Below are 11,803 nucleotides of genomic sequence, written 5' to 3' on the forward strand. Positions count from 1 at the left end.
GTTGTGTGTTTTATACGTCTTTCCCCACACTTCCAATTTTATTTCAGATTTCAGTGTTATTTATTGTCAGTTTACTATTGATAGAATAAGTGTGATTCCCAAAGGTGTGGGTGAAAAGTTCTGTCAATGTACAGGTTTGAAAATTTGCATGACTCATACTGTACATATCCACCCTACAGTACTGTTTGGTCTGTGGCTTTGGTCCATTGTTTGCTCATTGTTAGGCACCGTGATGATCCTGATACATATTTACATTCATAAGAACCTTCAGGGGCCTAAAATGTATCTGTGTGCCAATATCGTTTTTCAGCTCCTGATTGGGACGAGTTTATGGGCAAATAAAGAGTTCTTGTTGATTATAGTAAAATGTAGACACCAAACATATAAACTAATCTAATACATTACAAAAAAAAAAAGAAATCTGTGTACATGTATACAAACAAATTTACAATTTACAGGCAACACTGCCGAGCAGAGAAGTTGCTTGTGGGAATCAATCATGTACTCTGGCGTGGTTTTGATTAATCACACAGTCTGCTAGTGCCATGATCATATTTTGTGTTTTCATGCATGCTATGAAAGGTTATAGATGGGGAAACCAACCCTGCAATGTCCCTTCAGGATTTGATTTAGTTTGTTTGTTTGTTTTTTTAAAAAAAAGGTTTCCTGCCTGTTTTGTGACAGTTCTGACTCATCCTGATTTTCCTGGATTTCAACAGGGCCTCCAACTGTGAAAATTAAGGTAAAAATTCATCTGTTTGCCTCAAGCTATAAACAAGGGAAACCAAACAGATTAGATTGGGTGCCAACAATGTCGGTGACAGACGATCAACACGGCAGAAGCACAACTGTGTTTCATATTAGAATGACGCAGCAACTGACTGCTGTGATAAATCTCATTAGAGATGAGCAACATGTGCCCAATATTTAAAGTAAAGGAACATTAGTGAGTTTGGTTAAACAAAGTCGTGTCATACATTAGAGACATAATTAGAGACATAATGATGATGTGATAAAGATGTGATAGTAGGACACCGCCACAGTCAAGACACCCATTGTTCAGTAGTTCTGATGTGAAGCCTTAATTTGAGCATTTCAGCTGCTTTAAAAAGTGAAGTGGTGAAGAAGGAGCAGATGCAACTGAGTTCGTCACACAGAAACCTGACGCTGTAATTTTTGGCTGAATATATTCCAAAAGACTTGAAACTAGCAAGTTAGATCATAAACTCATCAGTAAAAAGCTTTCTAGGACACAGAGTAAATGAGCAGTACGATCATTTTCTCACAGCCTTCTTTACTATCAGATTTCAGAAGCATCGCCAGCATTTTTCACACAGTTTTCCTGTCCACGAGATACAATCACAAAACTTTGCAGGTGTGTAGCTGGAAAGCTGAGTTCGAAGGTGGGTTGCTTACAGCTGCTCACAACAAAGAGCCTTCACTGAAGCACATTGCAACATGTTCGACAGCTGGTATTTACAGACAGACATCTAGATTTTTAGCTGATCCATATGCGTCAATTCCTGGATTTGTTTGGTTCAGGTCATTAATTATGATTTTGCACTCATGCTTGTCAAATTTTGTGCAACTGCTGCGTGAGTGCTGTCACAAAGCATCATCTATATAATCACCTAGCTCATCCTGTGCATTAGAGGCCTGAGTATGGCCGACAGGCTTGAAAAAAACCTCTTTGTTCTTACAGATATAAGAAGATAAAACGCAAAGTTCAGAAGCTGATCTCTTCAGTAACAACAAAGAGGTGTGTAAAGGAGAAAGCTGGTCCTTTTTGCTGACAGCCGACAAAGTGGAAATTATTAACCTGATTATGTCAATTCCCAGCTGGTGGAAAAATCTGCATCCGTCCCACTGCTGTGATTGAAATCTTCACGTGTCAATGCGACTGTGGGTTTTGATAATAAGGAACCGACTGTAAAACTGGATGTTTTCATCTGTCTCATAGCTGCAGTGTCAATATTTCCATGTGACAGCAAACTTGGTGTCAATGTGCCTAAAGGAAAAAAAAGTGCATGTCTGCCGAAGAAAAAAACATGGGGGGAGAAAGAAAAAGTAATTCTTAAGATGTCAGGAAACAGGGAGCGAGTGTATTTGAATATCACAGATTGGCGAGATCAGAGTACAGCTCTCTACAATCTGTGGAGTTTTTGTTTAACTTCCTGTTCTGAGACGCAGGTTGGGATGTTTTGTCTGGATATATGTCAAACTTAAATAAACTTGAAAGGTGACATTGAAGCTTTATTGATTTATGTCATAAAGATACCTTTGGCAGCAGTGTTTTTTTCTCTCAGCTTACTTCTTAAAAAGTACTTCCTGGCACTGAGGCTTCATGCAGCTCTGCAGATACTTCACTTCAAAGGCGTGACAGATATTTTGTTTGTTGAGTTTGACGTCATTTCTGTTTGTCTGGAGCGATCTTCTGTCTTTCATTCCTACACTGTTCACCCAGCTCTATCCAACTTCTCACAAGTTCCCCTTCCTTTTTCTTCCTCCCTGTCCACCATCCATTTGTTTATCCAGAGCTGTATTTCATCAGCAGGAACTGTCTCCAGGTGAACAGGAACTTTTTTGAGTAACTTTAGCAGAAGACAAGTTCTAAATTAAAGCTACCCCCCAAACAATTCCCTATTTAGAACTTTTTTGAAGTTTCAGCAACTTTCAGGGTAAGGCTTGCAGCACTGAAGTCAGGTTCTGATTGGTCAGGTTTTCTCCCGCATTGTCAGACATATACAACAAAAACAAGACACAAACATGTTTTGGTTGAGGTTCTTGGTTGACAGCAACCCGAAGGAAACGGTCCAAATAAAAAAAACATACAGTGAAGTCCAAGCTTTCCAAATACTGTAGTTTATTTTTGTGGTGGGGCGTGGTCTGCGGTGGCGTGCAGGGAGGGCGGACGCACCTGCACGGCATCCGCAATCACGCCCGCCACGTTAAAAACACGGGGACTCAGGTGTGTGGTGTGTGTGGGGTGAGGTGTTTTGAATAAAAAATGTCTGAAAACACTGATCCCTGGACCCGCCGTGCCTTATTCCTGCCACAGTGGTGCCGAAACCCAGGAGGCGGCACGGCGGGTTCTTATCGGAGCCAGGGAGTGGAGGAGCTGGCCCAGAGGGTGGCCGAAATGGCGGCCGGCCAGCGGGAGCAGGCGGCGGAGGTGCGTCGCCAGCGGGCAGAGCAGCAGGACCAGTCCGAGCGCCACCTGCAACGGATTGGGGAGCTGGCGGCGCTGCTCTGGGCCTGGGCGCCACCCCCACAGGTGTGTACCGAGGACAGCGAAGCGGTGGAGGAGCCGCGTGGGGCACCTGAGCAGTCGGAGGTGGCAGACGAGGCGGTTCGGTTCGGCCGGATGACTCCCCCGGCCTCAATCGGGCGATGGGGGTGTGTGGTGGGGCGTGGTCTGCGGTGGCGTGCAGGGAGGGCGGACGCACCTGCACGGCATCCGCAATCACGCCCGCCACGTTAAAAACACGGGGACTCAGGTGTGTGGGGTGAGGTGTTTTGAATAAAAAATGTCTGAAAACACTGATCCCTGGACCCGCCGTGCCTTATTCCTGCCACAATTTTATTTTATTTTTTTGCAGAGGATGATATTTGTTCTGTCTGTGGAAATAAAAATCATCCTGACATTTTCAGCATGTTGTCCAACTGAGTAATCAGTAGTTACTGTTGTTTGCAACAATCGATGTAATCATCTCTGAAAACACATATGAGGGTTTCCAGTTTGGAAAACAAAAAAAATCCACATTAGGAGATAGGTAGTGTATTTGTGAGTCCACTTATACTGTTTTATAATTTATATTTTAAGTTTCACTTCCACTTGCTATTTGGTTAATGCCAAAAATTACAATAAAATTAGAAAGATCACAGTTTTGGGTTAAATACATCCTAAACATGTAAGTCTCACTTCCCAAGTTACTCGATCACCTCATCCCATGCCCATGGAAGGCCGCAATGAGCAAGAGTGGCTGAACTGTGGGGTTGAGTGGGCAGGGGAAACCCAAGCTTATCCCACACAAACCGTAAGCGGGTTTGCCCACACAGAGCTCACAACAGTTTTGACCTTTGGCTTTTCAGTGCCACAGTTGGCCTGCCCACAGAAAAGCAAAGTGGTTCCAATGTAGGGATTCAGTGGGCAGCTCACTGTTGGGCCCAGGACAGGTGTGAAGTGTGGGGCACATATGGGCCCTGCACTGAGGCCCAGGTGGGGCAGCCGTCTATCTTCTTCGAATTGTCCAATTCTGGAGCAAAGTCTGGGAAACGTTATTGGACTTCAGTTCTTGGGAATTTAAACAACCTTTTGGTGTAAAAACAACCAATTTCTGAATTGTTTGTTTCTCACCTTCATTTCTCAGTCTAACCCATAAAACTTTTGCGGAATCCTCCATCATCTCCGTTTCTCACTTAAAGACCTGAGCTTCATTTCATCTTTCTGGTGTTGCTTTACAGCCACATAACTGTGCGCACACACACACACACACACACACACACACACACACACACACACACAGAGATTGAACAGTAACCTCAGGAGCACACACACTACATCTGTCTCATGGGCAGTCATAAAGCCAACCAATCAAAGCAGTTATGTCACTCAACAGTGTGTGCATGTGCGTCTGTGCATGTGTGTGTTAGGAGGGGGGACTTCACTATTGGCAGAGGACACCAGCAAAGCTTTCAGTATATTTGGTGTTCTCTCTCCAAGTTTATAGCACAAAGCACAGGATTCTCTCAGCTCTTCTGATTTATTAGTTTTCAGAAAGACTGTACCCCAAGCTTCCTCATATTGTGTTTTATTTTTAGATTTCTGCTACCTAAAAGTGGCAAATAACCCAGCACACAAACCTCTTAATCTCAGACTTGGTGAGGGACGTTTGTTCTGTGTTAATATGATTTCTGCCTTACCAGGTACAATGAGCATGTCTTCAAGCTGACTTTGACAGTTATATTGATTGATGTTGTGTCACTGTTGTATACACTGTAGTTCTAAGCTTCATGTACAGACTTGCTATCTTGAAATTATGTTAAAGGAAGCATATCTTCTTCTATATTACATTTATCATTTGTGTAGTGTTTCCATCCTCTTCCTGTACATGCTTGGGTTCTCTCTATAGACTCCATCCTCCTACAATCCAAAAACATGCATTTAGTTTAGTGATTTAAAAAGCAGCATTTTTGCATTATCACCTTCTAGTCTCCTTTTCCCCAAACATACAGACAAAGAAGGCAGGAAATCAAACTTTCACTTTTAAAATGTTCCCAGTATCCTTTAAAGCTATGCAAAGGATGAAACCAAACTGTGTCTGAGACATCACTTGCTGTATCCCTAGGGTTTGCTCTATGAAGGACCAGTGACCAGACCTGGATGTTGTCTGCCTCTCTCCCAATTTCAGCTATGATGACTATCATTGCATGGGAACTGATGCTATGATAGTCTGCTTAGTTAACTAAGAAGATAGAAAACTGGATTGGAACTTTGTTAACCAAGAAAATGTGATAAACACTGAAAAAGAGTCACAAGAGCAAGAAATTTGCTTATGTTTGAAGATTAACTTTTCAATGTCATGCTAGGACAGCCCTAAAATAACAAAAGAGGTAAAAATGATACAGTCACTACCTGTAGATATTATACCGCAAGACTTATGGAGAGAGAAAAAAATGAAAACTCATTTTATTCATACATTCAGGTTCAATATATTCCTGCCTTATCAAAACAGGGAAATCAGCAGAATTTCTTCATATCCACAAAAATACACTTACTTTCCATCCATTCATTGTCTTCCACTTATCCAGTCAAGGCAGAGAGCTGGAGTGCATCTCAGCTGTCGTAGGGCAAAAGGACGGGTACACCATGGGCAGGTTGCCAGTCTTTTGCATGGCTAACAGATAGCCAAAGAACCATTCAAACAGACCGTCAGTTTAGAATGACCAATTAACGTAAGCTCATGCAGGCATTCAGTCTGTTGGTGAAATCCAGAGTATCCACAGAGAAGGAACACAGTCACACTGAGAAAATGCAAACTGCACACAGAGTAGCTGTGAAAGATATAGAATGGTTTTAGTTGCAAGATGGGCCATTATTAAACTAATATCTAAAATTTCACATAGACAGGAGGGAAACACATCAATGTGGCGCACAGATGTGTTGATATATTGTTCTAAACATCTCTAATGCCATGAAATCTAAATCATTGATCTATTAGGCATGTAAAAACCCAACTTCCCCCTTTCAAGACAGAAACATTCATGCGCTTGTCCAGTTCCAAACTGAACATTTAAAATATGCCGGACGATAGCAACTTGATTGAATACCACAACTCACGAGTAGATGAGTCACCTACACCACCTCAGCTACAGAGAATTGTGAGACTGTCATCACTCAAGTAGAAGAGCAGTTTTCACACAATAAACTAGTTGACAGTTCATTTTTCCTCACTTTGTGTTCAGCCGATTTCTTCCCTAGAGCCTGACTCTGATGTCAAACCTCAGCCATTTAAAGCAGTGGGGGAAAAAGTTGAAGTCTAAGTTGGAAACTATGTGCCAACATTTAAGTGTGTGTCTGTTATCATCCATCCACAAGAGCCTCTCGGACAGTAGGTTTTGCTGACATTTCCTCCTGTCTGCTTAAAATCACCACAAATCCTATAACCAAGGCTCAGGGAAACTTTTCCACACTGAAGAGGATAAACTCAAACCTGAAAAACATCACGTTAGAATGCACTGGATCTACTTTCGACTAAAAAAAAAACAGCTTACTCAGCAGCTACAGGACTTCTAAAAGGGAAGATGGTGAAAGATTTGCCCACGGGAGCAGCTGCTGCACTTCATCATGCCACCTTTTATGACATCATAGAACCAAAAGTAGAAAAAATTATCTAAAGTCAAGTATTTACAGAAGGTTATTCATAAGGATTTGTCATGATTAATACGAGCAGCTACTGCTGGTGTATATACACAACAGAATGTAAGGGAAATTGTAATAGTTCTCCTTTTTTAAAAGTCAGTGTTCTATTTAGAGGTGCAGAACGGTTTTCTTCGCCTGTGGACCCACTGGGTTATTTGTTTTGCATTTTCTTATTTAAGCTGGCAAAAATTAAACTTAAATTGAACACTGCTTCTGTGTACTTTTTTCCTCTCTCTCTTATGCCTCATTTCCTGTATTATACTTCATTATATAACTTATAGTGAACCACCTACCCCAAGAAATATTGTAGATATTATGGTATTTGCTAAGTTACAGCACACTGAGAAAAAGCAGCGCCAACAACATGTGAAACAAACCAGTGAAATTAAGCATGGGATTCATTTTATGGAGCTCTACTGTATTTGTGTGTTTTGCCAACACTCGAGTAATTAACAACAAAATCATACCACATTTGGACTTTCCAGTAGTCTAATCTAACATTGTGTTTACATGCTGTTACAGCCAATGTGCTAATTATCCACAGTGTCTTCAGAAAGGCTGATATCTAATTAGAAACATGACAAAGTTTTATTCATCTGGCAGAAATTGTTAAATAACTTGTTTATGCTTTCATAAACCATTAACGGAGAACAGCACATGGTGAATGTGGCTCTGAAATGTGTCCACTAACAGAAAGGATGGTGAGATCTGTGTAATATTGTGTGTTTATTACACTCAGTAAGACTTCTAAACTACAACTGCCTCACAAAACATGTGTTTGAATATTTAGGTGATAATACATATGACACGTGACCATCACTGTGTTGAAGGTTTGGATTATGTAATCTCAAAAAACAGGTTTCTAAATATGAGGATTTAAATCTGTAGGTAAGTGAGTTTCCTGGATTCTGTTTTTAGTTTGTTTGTAGGTCAAGTTAAAGAGTTGAAAAAGTGGAAATGAGGGTGAAAAAATGGACTGAAATCACCAGAATGGGATCTTGAAAAGGTCGACTGTCATTTAACTAATATTTTTTGGTTTTATTAACTTTTTTATTTATCTGAATTTATTAGTAATGATAGGTGGCTGTAACAGGAAGTCTTTGCCTGTATATCTGTTAGCTAAGATGAAGTCTTAAAAACTGGCCCAAGAGTCTGTGGCGGGGATTTTATAACCAGCTGCAGATAGTGCTGGAAGGAAAACTGAGGAATTAGCCGAGCCAGGAAAGGGGTTGGAGAGGAGGCTAACACCAGGCATACTAAGGATAAAACTTGAGCTGGTCCTGAAACCAAGGAACAGGAAAAGGACACGAGGAGAAACCGGACAGAACAGTGACAGTATAGTAAGCAAATTTCTGGAATCTCGACTTGCATAACTGAATTTCTGGCAGCATGGTGGCAGCACAGCTAAGGAGGCCTGATTGGAGAAGTGGTTACAACTGGTGATGCTCTGCTCAGGTTCCAGAGCACCTGTGTCCACTTATGCAATCAAACACACAGCAAGACACCAAGAGAGAGAGTAATGCTACAGGAAAGGCAGCACTGGAGGCAAAAGCAGAGAATGTGACATATCCAGGCATTAGAGTACAGCTGCACTTTAATTTAAGGGATGCCCACACCTTTAAAATAAAAACAGATGTACCTTCTTTGTGGATCTGCTCTTTATTAAATAAGTAGTCCTAATATATTAGATATGTTACATCTAAACTATGGTCTAAATATAAGTATAGTGCAGACTTATTGTTGGTCATGCTGAATTATTTCCTTTCTTGTCAGGCATTTGATCTTCTTCATCATCTTGTGGAACAAGAGAGTTGTTTTTTTTTTTTTATAAATCATGCAATATAATAAAAATATCATCAAGTTATGTTTCCTGTTAGCCAGAATTGGGTTACTCGTGTTGGTTTGCTTGTGATATTTAGCTGACTTCTTGGCTAATGCTAAAGCTAACTGGATGCTCAGACAACATCAGTGGTCAGTGGCAATGTTGACCCTACACCAATATTATCCTGATATCCTGGTGTTGCTGTTCCTATGTGATTATGATGATGATGTAGGAACACTAACGTGGGATCAGTTCATACCACTTTGTCCCTAGCCTCCTCCTCTGTTCCAACAGCTCTCTGCACAATTTTAAATTAGGTTTTTGTAAAAGTAAAACAGTCAATATATAAGTGGAGACAAAAATGCAATATTTTATAAAAGCACCCTGCTCTTCTGGAGGAACATGTCCAAAAGATCTGATTTGCTTGACAAAAATGTACCGCTTGAACAAGGTCTGCAGGTTCCTTTGGAGACACCTGCACAAAGGTGTCTTGGTATTGAAGGTATTGAAGCACAACATGGGATTGCCCGACATGGCATTCTCAGAGCACAGCTGTCATAAGCAGCAAGTCTTTGACAGCAGTACACGTTCAGAGGGCTTTTTGCACTTGTACATTAAACAGAACTTCCTGCAGACTTAAAGGCAGCTTAGAATTTTTGGTCAGACTGTTGAATGATCAAATTAGAAACTGATTTTCTTGTAGATATGACCATTAATTTATTTACAATTAGACTTTCGGAATTTACAGAAGAGTCACTGAATGATATTTGGTTTGAACATCCAAAGCATATAATTATTGTGGCAAACACTTGTCTTAGCTCTCTTTTTTTCCTATTTAATTCATAATGTGGGGCAGGATGCTTTTTGGTATCCTGCCTATATTAATCTTCCATATCCCATTCCAACACTCCACACTTAAACTATTCCACATAATCTTCGTGCTCTCATCTGAGTGTTCCAGCCTTGTTTTTGTCCTGCCAGTTTTTGATTGCCAGTTCTGACATTTTTCTGTTTGTATGGACTTTAAACTCCGCTCAGTCCTTGGATTTTATTGCAATCCCGTCCCACCATCTATCATATTACTGTCTATCCTCAATCATTTCTACATTCAGTCCTTTTCCTAGCATGTTAGTCCTATCTGAGGTGCTCTTTGATGAAACAAGAAACCGACACAAAAAAGCAGATGATGCACCGCGGCATCATCTGTTCATGAGAATAATGGTCTTAAAAGACTACAAAGAATACACATGTGCTCTGTCCTCTCTAGTTGAGTTTCATTTTAAGAATTAATATAATCTTCAGGGGGGTTCATTAAAATAGATTTCCTAGTCTCAAGCAGGAGGATGCTGACAGAAGAGGCATAAGAGAAGCTGCAGGAAGATTACTGCTGTGATACAGCAACATGTTTTTTCACTGTTAGCTGAAACTACATGACAGCGACTCATTTAAATTTTTTTACTTTGGTCAGTAAAGTAAAAAGGATTACAAAGAGACTGCAAGTAGTATTTGTGTTCCTCTTTACAAAAAATGGAAGTCACCCTCCTTCATGGACATTCATTTCCAGCACATGCTGACAGTGATCGTCTGCAGGTCTACTCACGCTGAGTGTCGTCAGTAAAATTAAATATGTTTTGTAAGGCCATGTCCTGGACGTTTCTGGCTATTCATAAAAAAATAGCAACATCTTCTTGCCTAAATTACTGGATTCAGTCTCGTAGCACACACACATATATGACACCCAGCAATTGGCATGTTGAATGGGTGAGATCCTTAGCACCTCCGCATCAGTGTGCTCGATCTTTCAGCAGTGAGAACAAGTGTGACTCACAGATTTCTGACACTGTGAAGATTCAAAGCATTAGTGTGAGGGTGAAAAAAACAAGGAGAGATGGTTGCTTTAGCAAGGTGAAACAACGCACTCAAAGCAGTTTGTGAGCTGCATATTAGGAAGCCAACTCACTGACAATGAGTCACAGGAGTGCAGGGAGGAGAGGAACTTTTGTGGGAAATTCCTAAAAATTGTGTGTTTTGAACATAACACATGTAATGTATCTCATATGTCTGAAAAGTCTGTCATTAGGAGATTCAAGGTTTAACTTTCGATATTTGGAACTAATTTTTAGCTGTTTCTTGATCCACTCCTACATCTCAGCCACTATATGATGGTTTGGCTCTCATGTCCCCAAGAAGATTAAATTATCTACACACTTTGAACCCCAATGGGAGCTGTTTTCTGTACTGCAAGTAGAAAATTAACTTCTCCCAAAGGCGTAAACTTAAAGCCAGGACAATATTTCAATATTTTTAGTCTGATTAGACCAGAATTACATTTTATAGTCCAAAAAAAAAGAATCTAAGCAGCTTCCAGCAGAGAGAGCCCAGGCAGGTGAGTATTACCACAGGTAAATATACTTTCAGAGCCAGCTGGAGTTCCAGAGGGGTTCAGAAAGACAAAAATCCCACACTGGTGAACATAGCTTTCACCATCAATATTGCTACCCGATATTCACCCACCCATATAAAGCCTCACTGAGCTGCTATCATTAGGTAGGCAGGCCAGGTAACAGGCAGCATATTGTGTTACATATTTGAATACTTTCATTGATATCGATGGTTATATCTGAATCAGACGGGAATAGTTTAACAGATCAGTGTAGATTGGAAAATGTATTACGTTTTGCATTCTGAGCATTATGAGTGTATCACAGTGTGCCTATTGCGCAGGCCTGCCAGTAACTGCACATTTGCAACTACTGCTGTGTGATGAGATGCTGAAATCAATCATGTCACATCCACACGAAACATGAATCCTCCAACCACACAAACTCACTCCCCTGTTTATTGACCTGGTAAATTTAAGACCCCTATAAACTACCAGTGTGTGCTTAATAGCCTCTATATTTGATAATAACAGGGTACTAAGCACGCATGTCACATAAATGTGGTGTTTTATGTATGTGGGTTCACATTCCACTTTTCATATCCTTCGTATGTCCTCTTGTCTTATATTCTTTGGCTGCCTTCCTTCGCTTTTCCCCCATCAATTAGATTACTTATCC

Source organism: Neolamprologus multifasciatus, chromosome 19, assembly GCF_963576455.1.
Source record: "Neolamprologus multifasciatus chromosome 19, fNeoMul1.2, whole genome shotgun sequence".
NCBI classification, from domain to species: domain Eukaryota; kingdom Metazoa; phylum Chordata; class Actinopteri; order Cichliformes; family Cichlidae; genus Neolamprologus; species Neolamprologus multifasciatus.